Raw genomic sequence first — 10,729 nt, 5'->3', positions numbered from 1 at the left:
CTTCCTTCCTTCCTTCCTTCCTTCCTTCCTTCCTTCCTTCCTTCCTTCCTTTCTTTCTTCCTTTCTTCCTTCTTGAAAGTGAATGTATAAAGCCTTTCCAATGTATAACTGTTGGAAAACTCTCACCACTAAAGTTTTCTTTTTTAAAGTTCCACATATTCTCCATTTTTGCCTTCTTATATATTTTCAACACTATTCTGTGCACTTTAAAAACTTAACATACATGCAGTGTGACTTTTCGCTTATGCTGGGTTCTGAGACTCAACTTCTTAAAAGCATCCTAATGGCATCTTGTGACTTCTCTAAGTAGACATAAGTCTTTCAACCTCCACACCTACTTTTTTCTGTTTTAATCATTATTGCTATGTGTCTTCTTGTTTGTCCTTTACAAGCGCTCTTAAGGATGGAGGGAGTCTACGACCCTGTTGATGACTGTAACTCTATTTGACTTTTGAGTTGTCTTCTTCATATCTTCTTATATAGTTCATATTGACGGCTGAAACTTGACCACACTCTATCGCTGATTGTACGGTTTTCATCCGGACACTGTACACTGCTTGATAACTTGTGCTCCTCTTAACGCTACTCTGCTCTGGGCTGGAGAATGAAATCCTTAAGTCACCAGGACTTGCTGTCGCAGTGGCTTGACACCTGGGCCACCAAAGAACTCGATCTCCATCTTTTAGGAACACCTCTGCTGCACCTTGGAAAGCCAACCTTGAGTGCCCGTGGCACTTATGCCCAGCTTTGCTTTGAAAGATATCTGTCTTGGTTTTTTTATTCTTTTTTCTCCTTCTTCTTCTTTTTTTTTTTTTTAAACACACATAGTCAATAGATCCAGTCTGCCCTCAAGGCCTTGCTGGGTTTTCTTTGTCATTCAATCACTTTTATTAAAAATGGCTGCAGCTGTAAGAACTCTTACCTGATACATTTGCAACTATGGTCTCATTTATCAGCCTGGCCTCTGACGCTCAGCTGTCAGACTCTAATGCAAAGGTGGATGACGACCGCCTTTGCATGGGCGGGCTTAGTGGTGAGAAACCGATATCAGAAAAATGCCTTCAAGTATACTAATTTATTAATAAATATTAGGTGTTTGTTACTTGCGTGGTTTTAGTGTATTTACTGCTTAACTTTCCTCTTTGCCTTTGCCCAGGTTCTAGCCCTGTACATCTCTTGGGGAAGGATGTGTGTTCTGACATCCTTCCAATCTGTAAATTATGTATATTAGCAAAAGTCACTTTTGGAGACGTACAGTGTACAAGGCTCTGATAAGAATTGCCAAGCCTTGCCTAGCCTTTTGAGTTAAACCTTAGGCTTTTATTTCCTCCAGGTAATTTGCTATCTGTAGCATGATCTGTACACATCCACAGGCTCCTAGCCAAAACCTCAGCGTCCCTGACAGACTCTCTCAGAGGGTTTTCTCAGCAGTGAGACGGGTGTGGTCTTGTGTTGGTGGGATATCTCAAGCTCACTGCAGGTTTCCCTTAGCTTGCGCCCCACCTCTACAGAACTGCAATGACCGAACACTAGCAATTTGAACTTCCTGTTTTGGTGAGAACCTAGAAGTGGATACTGTGTGCACTGTGACATCCATGTCAGAAACTAGGGAGTGGCTTCCCGTTTCACTCATCTCCATGTGGCAGCTTTCAAGAAGAACATCCCGGTTTCTCTTCCCTCTTGTTGGTGGAAGATAAGAACTCTGAGGCCAGACAGTGGTGGTCCATGCCTTTAATCCATTGGAAGAGAGAGGCAGGAGGATCTTTGTGTTTGAGGCCAGCCTGGGAGTTTCAGGACATCCAGGGCTACTCCATCTAAAAAAAAGAATGAATTATGTCACATACACACACACACACACACACACACACACACACACACACAGCAAGAAGAATAAACAAGAATGGATCAGTAATGATGGAGGAGGAAACAGATTTTGTCAGGTTTTGCATTGTGTCAGATTTATGATTGAGACATATGATTGAGACATTCATTAATTACTAGTATGTTAAGTTTATAGTTTATTAGTAATTTGAGAATGTTTTTATTAATAACCCAAATTTGTGGTTTTATATTTTATAAAGTATAAAATACAAAGTTTTATTATTGTATTGAATCTTTATATTTGTCTTATAAACCAGGTTCCTATTATTGTGCCCATTTTACAGATGAAGATGGACTTGTAAAGCTACGTATATGAGACAGTTTCTTATCACTAGGACAGAGTACCTGAAAGGGAAAAAAAATCTCTTTAAGGGAGGAAAATTTTATCTTCACTTGTGGTTTCCGAGGTTTTAAGTCCATGGTCAGCTGGCTCTGTTGCCTTTGGTTGATAGTAAGGCAGAAACATGGTGAGAAGACATGACAGTGGAAGGTTGGTTACCTCCTAACGTTCAGCAAGCAGAGATACAAGAAGAGTCTTGGGACAGGATAACTCTTCAGTAGCACAGTCCAGTGACCTTCTTCTAGCCAGGACCACCTACTTTATAGTCTATTCAGCCATGAACTCATCCATGGCCAAATATACCACCAGTTGAAGCCCAACCCTCCAATAGATGAGCCTTTGTGGGGGACACTTAATATCCAAAGCATAAAACCAAGGAATGTGTTTAAGACCTCACTGAGAAGTTTAAAAAGGTTAGGCTGGAATCCATGGTGTGTATATTTTGGGGAGAAAGGTGATTAAGTGAGTGGCTGTAATTTAAGACTGTTCACTCTCTTTAAGACCATTGCCAGCTATAATACTGGGCAGAACCATGGCAGTGAAAGTCATCTATCTGGTTCATGAGTAAAGTTCAAATGCAAGTTAATGTAAGTGGTGCAAACAGGCACTCGGAATAAACATAAGCATTATATTCTGATGACACGATGTATAGCTTTTCTAGAAGACAATGAACCATCAGCTACTACCTGGAACCCAGCACTCAGTTGCAGGCTGGAAGACCAAGGCCTTAGGGTCAGCCTGGGGCGAGAGCTCAGTCAGTAAACCATTTGCCACACAAGCCTGAGGACTTACTTGAGTTTCTGTACCCAGCACAGTAAAGTACCACGTGGAGCACGCCTACAATCTCAGTGTTGGGCAGACAGCGACAGGAGGATCCCTGGGGCTTGCTGGCTGGCCAGCCTAGCTGAATTGACAAGCACCAGGTTCAGCCAAAGCACTCCATCTCAAAAACTAAGGTGTAAAATGGTTGAAGAAGTCATCCAATATCCAACTGCAGCCTCTGCAAAGAGGAGGAGGGAGAAGGGGAGGAGGAGGGGGGGGAAGGAGGGGGGGGGGGGGGGGGGAGGAGGAGTTCAAAGATAATTTGGGCTACATAGTAAGACCCTGTCTCAAAACAGCAGTATAGCTATTGGGGTTAGAGCTCATTTGGTAGAGTGGTTGCCTGATACATGTGAAGCCTTGAGGTGTGATCAACAGCACTGCAGAAACTGGGTGTGCCATTGCACATCTCCAAATCCTGTCACTCCAGAGGTGAAGGCAGTAAGGATAAGAAGTTCAAAGTCATCTTAGGCTATACAGCAAGTTGGAGACCAGCCTGGGACACACGAGACGCTGTAAAGAACAAACCAAAACAACTGAAACAAAACAAAAATAACGTAAAATACTAAACAATGCAACTCTCTGATCAAAGCTAGTGATACCACCATTTGTACCACAGAAAGGTCTCTGGTTTGGGCTTCTTCCTCTGAGAAGTAGAGACAGCTGAACGGGAAGGCTGCCAGTGTGAGGGTGGAGGACAGAGGAGGGTAACCAGAAGAATAAGATGTAGAAGCAACTGTTGGTAGATTCAAGCCAGAAGAATGTCATGCAGGCAGGAGAAGGGCTGTTCAGAAATTTGAAAGACTAAGGAAGAGACTGATTTGGAGTTTGTGACCCCTGGGAAAAGACCACAAACTCAATCCAATTATAATGAAAAGATTTGTTGATCAGCTGCTAGCAGGATGAATAATCTCTGAGCCAACTCTGAGATTGCCGTGCAGAAGGGATATGGGGAAGGACTTTAAAAGGGGAAAACCACACAAAGACCTTCAATATCTATGCAAGCAAGGAAAAACTGTTCAGTTCTGCCAAATTAAGTGGTTGAGGCAACTCAAAACAATCTTGGGGTATCTGCGTAAGCAAGTTACAGAAACAAGAAAAAAAAGTTAGTCATAACAAGTGTATGTGGTATGGGGGGGGGGATGGGAACAGCCACTGAGTCAGGGTTACTGGGAATTTATCTTCCAGGGACTGGAGTTAGAGACGAATGACTAGTGGGTATGGAAATGGATGCCTAGCACAAAAACAGAGCTTCTTTAACCTTAACAAGACTATTTCGTTTTCTTCAGAGAGTGATATAGTTCCTATGGGCTGCTTTAGGCAGAACTCAATTAGATAGGGCTGGTTTTCAAGGACAGATTGCTTCAAGGAGAGGAGCTGGGCAGGCATGTGGTTCTCCAACTTCCATGTAAATAAGTCACCCTGGAGTGAGCAGCCTGCTCTCTTTTAAAAGGCAGATTCCCACAATCTGATTGGAGAGGTTTGTGGTGAAATTCAAAATGAAGCCCTTGCAGGTTTTTGGACCACACTTAGAAAACTCTGTTTAGAGAATTTCCAGTGGGGGCAAAAACACCTAAGGAGAGCTGGTTAGACCTGCATTCTCTGAGGCCTCCTGTCTGCCCTTCTAATGTGCAAATGAGACACCTGGAGGTCCTGCTCAAAGACAGACTCTCCGGTTTTCTGGGGAGAGGGCAGCCAGCATCCTGCATTTCTGCCTAGCTCTTGGGTAATAGGGACACTGCTGTTTTTTTGGTTTGGTTGTGTTTGTCCCCTTTGAAACTGGGTAGCCTGAGATGATGATGCCTTCCTTTCAGAAAAGGGGCAAAACAAACATGGGAGTTGATTACACCCATTTTACAAGAGGGAAGGAAACAAATTTTGATGAACAGAAGAAACACCCAGAACCAAGCAAATCTGGTTAAAACATGTAACTGGCTGGGGCTGGGCTTGGTAAAAAGTGCCTGCAGCACAAGTGTGGGGACAGGAGTTCGGATCCCCAGCACCCACTTTAGAAAATAAGTCGGGCACAGGGGTACACGCCTCATGATCCCAGTGCTGGGATTGGCGGGGACAGCAGGATCCTAGGGGTTTGTTGGCTTGCCAGATCCAGAGTCCATGAGAGTCTGTGCCTAAACAATAAGGTAGAAAGGTGATCAAGGAAGACATAGGACTTTGGACACACACACACACACACACACACACACACACACACACACTAAGGCCACACCTCCTCCAGCAGGATTATGCAACAGCAGCAACAATTACAGAAAACCTTGAAGCCCAACTATTTGGCATTTGTTCAGGGTGCTCTAGGGCTGTAACTTTCAAGGGTGGGCTTCTCCACGGTACAGTTGTGTTTGGGTTCTCCATACTTGTATAAGTAACTGCCATAAACTCAACTGGACTTGGGAAGCATCACTTCTTTGTTCTATTGTCAGTGTCCTAACTGAGGCAAACGGACATTTGCTGTGTCTCACCAAGACAAGTCACAACACACAGTGAGGCTGCCTGGCAGAGGAAGCCTGTTTGCCTTGTGGTGAACCAGAATACAAGAGACAAGAAAGGCCGGAATCTCAGTATACCCTAGAAGAGTATTTCCCCCAGTTAATTGACTTCCCTCCGCTAGGCTGTACCTATTAAAGTATATAATAAACTGGCCATAAAGGTTAAACACATGCCCTTTGGGGCTCACTTCCAAATTGTAGCACTGGGCTATGAACTGGTTACTTTCTTGCTGCTATGACAACATACCATGACCAAAGGCAATCTAAGGAAAAAGGATTTGAGCTTCCAGTTCTGGTGGGAGAGTCCATAAAGACAGGAAAGGCATGGCAGCAGGCAGCTGAAACAGGAAGCTGAGAGGTCACATCTTCATCCTCAGTCAAGAAGCAGAGAACGTGAACTGGAAGTGGGTGAGGCTGTAAGTTTTCAAAGTGATATGCTTCCTCCAGCAAGGTTGTGTTGTGGATGGCCCTGGTGCTGCCTGTAATTTGATGTTAATTTTGCTTTCCCAGGAGGGGCTGTCTGGAACAAGGAATGAGTCACATACTCTGGTGACTTCTTGTGAACCTTCCCCAATGAATAAAGGGACCAATCACTGAGTGAGTAGGCAGGACTTTAGGGTTGGACAGGGAAGAGAGGAAGCAGGAGAGAGATAGGGTCTTTTTGGACAGGGATACTGAAGGGACAGGATGTAGCTACTAGTGTCTCCCAGTTTCAATGGCGGATTAGCCAGGATTCGCCACTGGAGGATTTACATTTAATATGGCTTACAAGATTAGGATTCTAGTTGTTGCACCCCATGACTGAGTTACCATTGTTTCTGAACTAGGTTTGTGTGGTGTTTTCCTTCACGAGGTGGTTCGACTGGGTTCCAGAGAGAAAGGAATGGTGGCAAAGCGTGGGTTTGCCAGATGTGCACCACAAAAGGCCTTGAAGGTTTTGAAGTATGGGGCTGGCATGGTAGTGACCCACCAGTGGGAACTTAGCAAGCTGGGTGGAGAGATTTTGCAGCTGTGAGTCAGAGAGTCTCCAGGAGATAAGAGCAGGCCGGCCATTGCCCACCAGTGCATGGCCGGCTAGACCACAGGGGCAGAGAGTAGCTGGGTGTAGCATGGGAACTTGCAGGGGTTTTTTGTTTTTTTTAATACTTCATGCAACAAGGTTGTACCTTCCTCCTCATCAAACCGAGTTACTTAGGGACCAGGCGTTCAAATACTTGACCCTGTCTTGGTTGTTTCTCTATTGTTGTGAAGAGACACCATGACCAAGGGAGCTTATAAAAAGAGCATTTAATTGATCAATTTATAAACAGTTTATAAGGGGCTGGAGAGGTGGCTAAGGGGTTAAGAGTACTGGCTGCTCTTCAAGAGGCTGAGTTCAATTCCCAGCATCCACACGACAGCTCACAACAATGTGTAATGGGATCTGATACCTTCTTTTGGCCTTCAGGTATTCATGAAGACAGAGCCCTCATATACATTCAATAAACTTTATGAACAGCTTATAAAAGAAAGTTAGGAAACATAATTTCAGAGTTAGTCCATGATTACTATGGTGGGAAGCACGGTGATGGCAGGCAGGCACAGCCGTGGGGCAGTAGCTGAGAGCTTACATCATGCCTGAAAGATGGAGACAGATAAAGTGTGAGCCTGGGCTTTTGAAAATGAAAAGCACACTCCCTGTGATCCACCTCCTACAACAGGGCCACAATTCCTAATCCTTCCCCCAAACAGTCCTACCAATTAGGGATCAAGAATTCAAACACGTGAAGCTATAGGATTCATGCTCATTCAAACCACCACAGAGCCTACGAGGCTCTCATTCAAAGCACCACGATAGAGCAAGACCTATAGGAATCATACCTGAAGTGACTGCTGTAGCTTTGTGAGAAACGTTTTGGGAATCTTTCTAAGGAGCCATCGTTGCTCTGTCCCTTACAAGTAGCCGTCTCCCCCAGGTCTCTAGGCTCTTCCTAGAGATTAGGATTTCTTCCCAACAAACACAAACAAAAGTCCAAATGGAGAGGGGTCAAACTCAACATTTAAAAAAGTGAGTCACAGTAATTGTGTTGGGGCCTAAATATCTCTTTCTTAGGACAAAAATCCTTCATATTTAATGTCTCTGGGAGGGGAAACATGAAAGATTTCTGGAGTTGCTATACACACACACATACACACACACGCACACACACATACACGCACACACACATAATATATATAATATATATCCTTATATATAAAATATATAAATATATTTTATATATTATGTGTAAATATGCTTAAATATTATATATATTTAAATATATAGTTAATATTTAAAATATATATGACATCACATGCAGTCAGTCCTCTAACCCTCCATTGGAGATGCACCTGTTCCGTGTTAGTTAGCATTCTCCTGCTCAATCACTCTCTGCCTCATCCACTGCATAATGTCAAATGGGAAAACTCACAGGGAGGGAACATGGGACAGCAAGTTCATTTTCAAGATCACATGACAGTTATTTCCATAAGAATAGATGAGTGGGTTTCACATCTCATTTCATCCTTTTGTTTGAATGCGGTACACCCATCCACAGAAACACAGGTACATTCTTCCAGTTGGCCAGCCTGAGACATCTGAACAGCTAATAGGTTCTGGACTAGGGGCTAGATATGTGAAGAATTTGATGGAGCATTGGAGCTGCTGCTGAGGAAAGAGAAGCTCTCTGTTCACTGCTCCATCCTGGACACCCAGAGCAGTGTATAGAACATGTGCTCACGATATAGGCTGAATAACCAAGTGAATACAAGCTCCTGATTTCCAGAAGTTCACAACGCAGCGAGAGACACTAAGAGAGACATTCCTATAATCATGGTAAATGCTGAGAAATATGGACACAGTAATTAATTATATCCCAAATATAACGGTTATATTCCATAGTAGTATATATGGAATAGTAGTATATTTGGAAGAGCCAGCCACCAAATACAACTCAAGGAAAAGGAATACAAAATTTTCTAGTGTAAGCCTAGTAAAATTTCAAAGAAAATCATGTCAAAGGTTAAGAGCTGACCAGGTGTAATCCCATTCACGTCAGAGCTTAGACTACGATAAAAAAAGTCTGAGGCCGTTTAAACGTTAGTGCTTCTCAACCGTCTTAGTGCTGTCATCCTTTAACACAGTTCCTCATGTTGGGCTGACCCCCAGCCATAAAATTACTTCATTGCTAATTCATAAGTGTAATTTTGCTACTGTTATAAATCATAAAGTAAATATTGATGTGTGTTCCCCAAGTGGGTTGTGACCCACAGGTTGAGAACCATTTCTCTCACGCGAAGCACAGGTGTGCTGTGGGCTGCGTTACATAAGCAAGGACGTCATAGCTTTTCTACTCTGGCTGTTCCCCTATTTCCAGGCTTATCATTAACCGTCATGAGGAGATACAAGACCCAGTCATGTGGCAGCTTTGCAGAAGACAGGCCATGTGCAGCCCCGTGTGGAACTCATTCTCTGAGAAAATGTTCAAAGGCTTTGGGTGTGTTCATTGCTCAGTCTGACGTTGAAGCTTCTGCTATAGAGAACAGGCACTATTTCCTCTCAGTTGATGAGGAATCTGAGACATGGATTGTGACTGCCCCGGCATTATACAGCTAGTACAGGGTGGAGCCAGGAAGGACATTTGCAGAACTGAGTGACTCAAGGCCATAAAATGGCAAATGGCAAGTGAGGTGACATGACTCTTACCTGCCTAGAACCTTTTGTCTAGACTCAACCAAAACCCCTCTTAATTGATTTTTTTTAGTATCTTTTTTAAAAAAAATGTATATGTACATTGTACTGGCTGGTTTTGTGTGTCAATTTGACACAAGCTGGAGTTATCACAAAGAAAGGAGCCTCCGTGAGATCCAGCTGTAAGGCATTTTCTCAATTAGTAATCAATCGAGGAGGGCCCATTGTTGGTGGTACCATCCCTGGGCTGGTAGTCTTGGGTTCTATAAGAAAGCAAGCTGAGCAAGCCAGGGGAAGCAAGCCAGTAAGTAACATCCCTCCATGGTCTTTGCATCAGCTCCTGCTTCCTGTCCTGCTTGAGTTCCAGTCCTGACTTCCTTTGGTGATGAACAGCAATGTGGAAGTGTAAGCTGAATAAACCCTCCCCCCCTCAACTTGCTTCTTAGTCATGATGTTTTGTGCAGGAACAGAAACCCTGACTAAGATATATTTGTGTGTGCCTGCATGAGTTTATATGCACCATGTGTTTGCAGTAGCCTGTGGAGATCAGAAGAACGCTTCTCAAAGGATCCTCTGGAACTATGAGCTGTCTGTGGGTGCTGGAAACTGAACCCCTGTCTTCTATAATAACAACAAGCATTCTTAACAACCAGACAATGTCTCCAGCCCTTTCTTAACCACTAGAATATTTCTCCAGCCCTTCCCTACTGACATATTTTTAAAATGTAAAGTACATTTGTTATGTGTGTGCAAATGAATGTGCCACAAAAAGTATGTGGAGATCATCGGCAACATTGAAGAGTTGGCTCTTTCTCCATCCAAGGATCAAACCCAGGCTGTCAATGACTGGGCTTGCTGGCCACTTAGTTAAAAAAAAAAAAATTGACCCGAGGTATTACTTGCTATATAGCCAAGGAAGGCTGGCTATCCTTGAACTAATGAGCTTCCTGACTCAACCTTCCCAATGATATATTACAGACACACATCATCATGTCTGACATTGATTGTAGGATTCTTTTTTAAATTTTGAAACAAGTTATGACACATTAAGTTTAACAATACCAAAATGTTCACTTGTCTGTGGTTAGAGATGTATGTAGTCAGTCTCTTGGCTTCCTGCTCCTGCCACCACGCCTGTCCCTTGCTGAAGGACTCTTATCCTTCTAGACCTAAAAGTTAAATTATTTGTTCCACAAGTTGCTGTGTCATGATATTCTGGCTCTGCAACTGGAAAGTAACAAGTAAATCCCTTTCTCCCCAAGGTTATATAAGCAGTAAAGGCCGCTGGGGAGACAGGACTCTCTCCAGTCTGTTGTGTTGTCTGCAAATCATGCAGAGAGCTTTTGGGATACAGCCTTCATGACTCATCAGCTATATTCAGGGTTTTTGAGCAATGCAGTATTGTATTTGTATTGTCCAATGTTCTTGTAAGTCACTCCTCACCCATAATTCTGTAAGTAATCCAGATAAACACAT

This window comes from Grammomys surdaster, unplaced genomic scaffold (genome assembly GCF_004785775.1).
Source record: "Grammomys surdaster isolate TR1022 unplaced genomic scaffold, NIH_TR_1.0 169, whole genome shotgun sequence".
In the NCBI taxonomy this organism is placed as follows: domain Eukaryota; kingdom Metazoa; phylum Chordata; class Mammalia; order Rodentia; family Muridae; genus Grammomys; species Grammomys surdaster.
Note: the sequence above shows the minus strand (reverse complement) of the source record.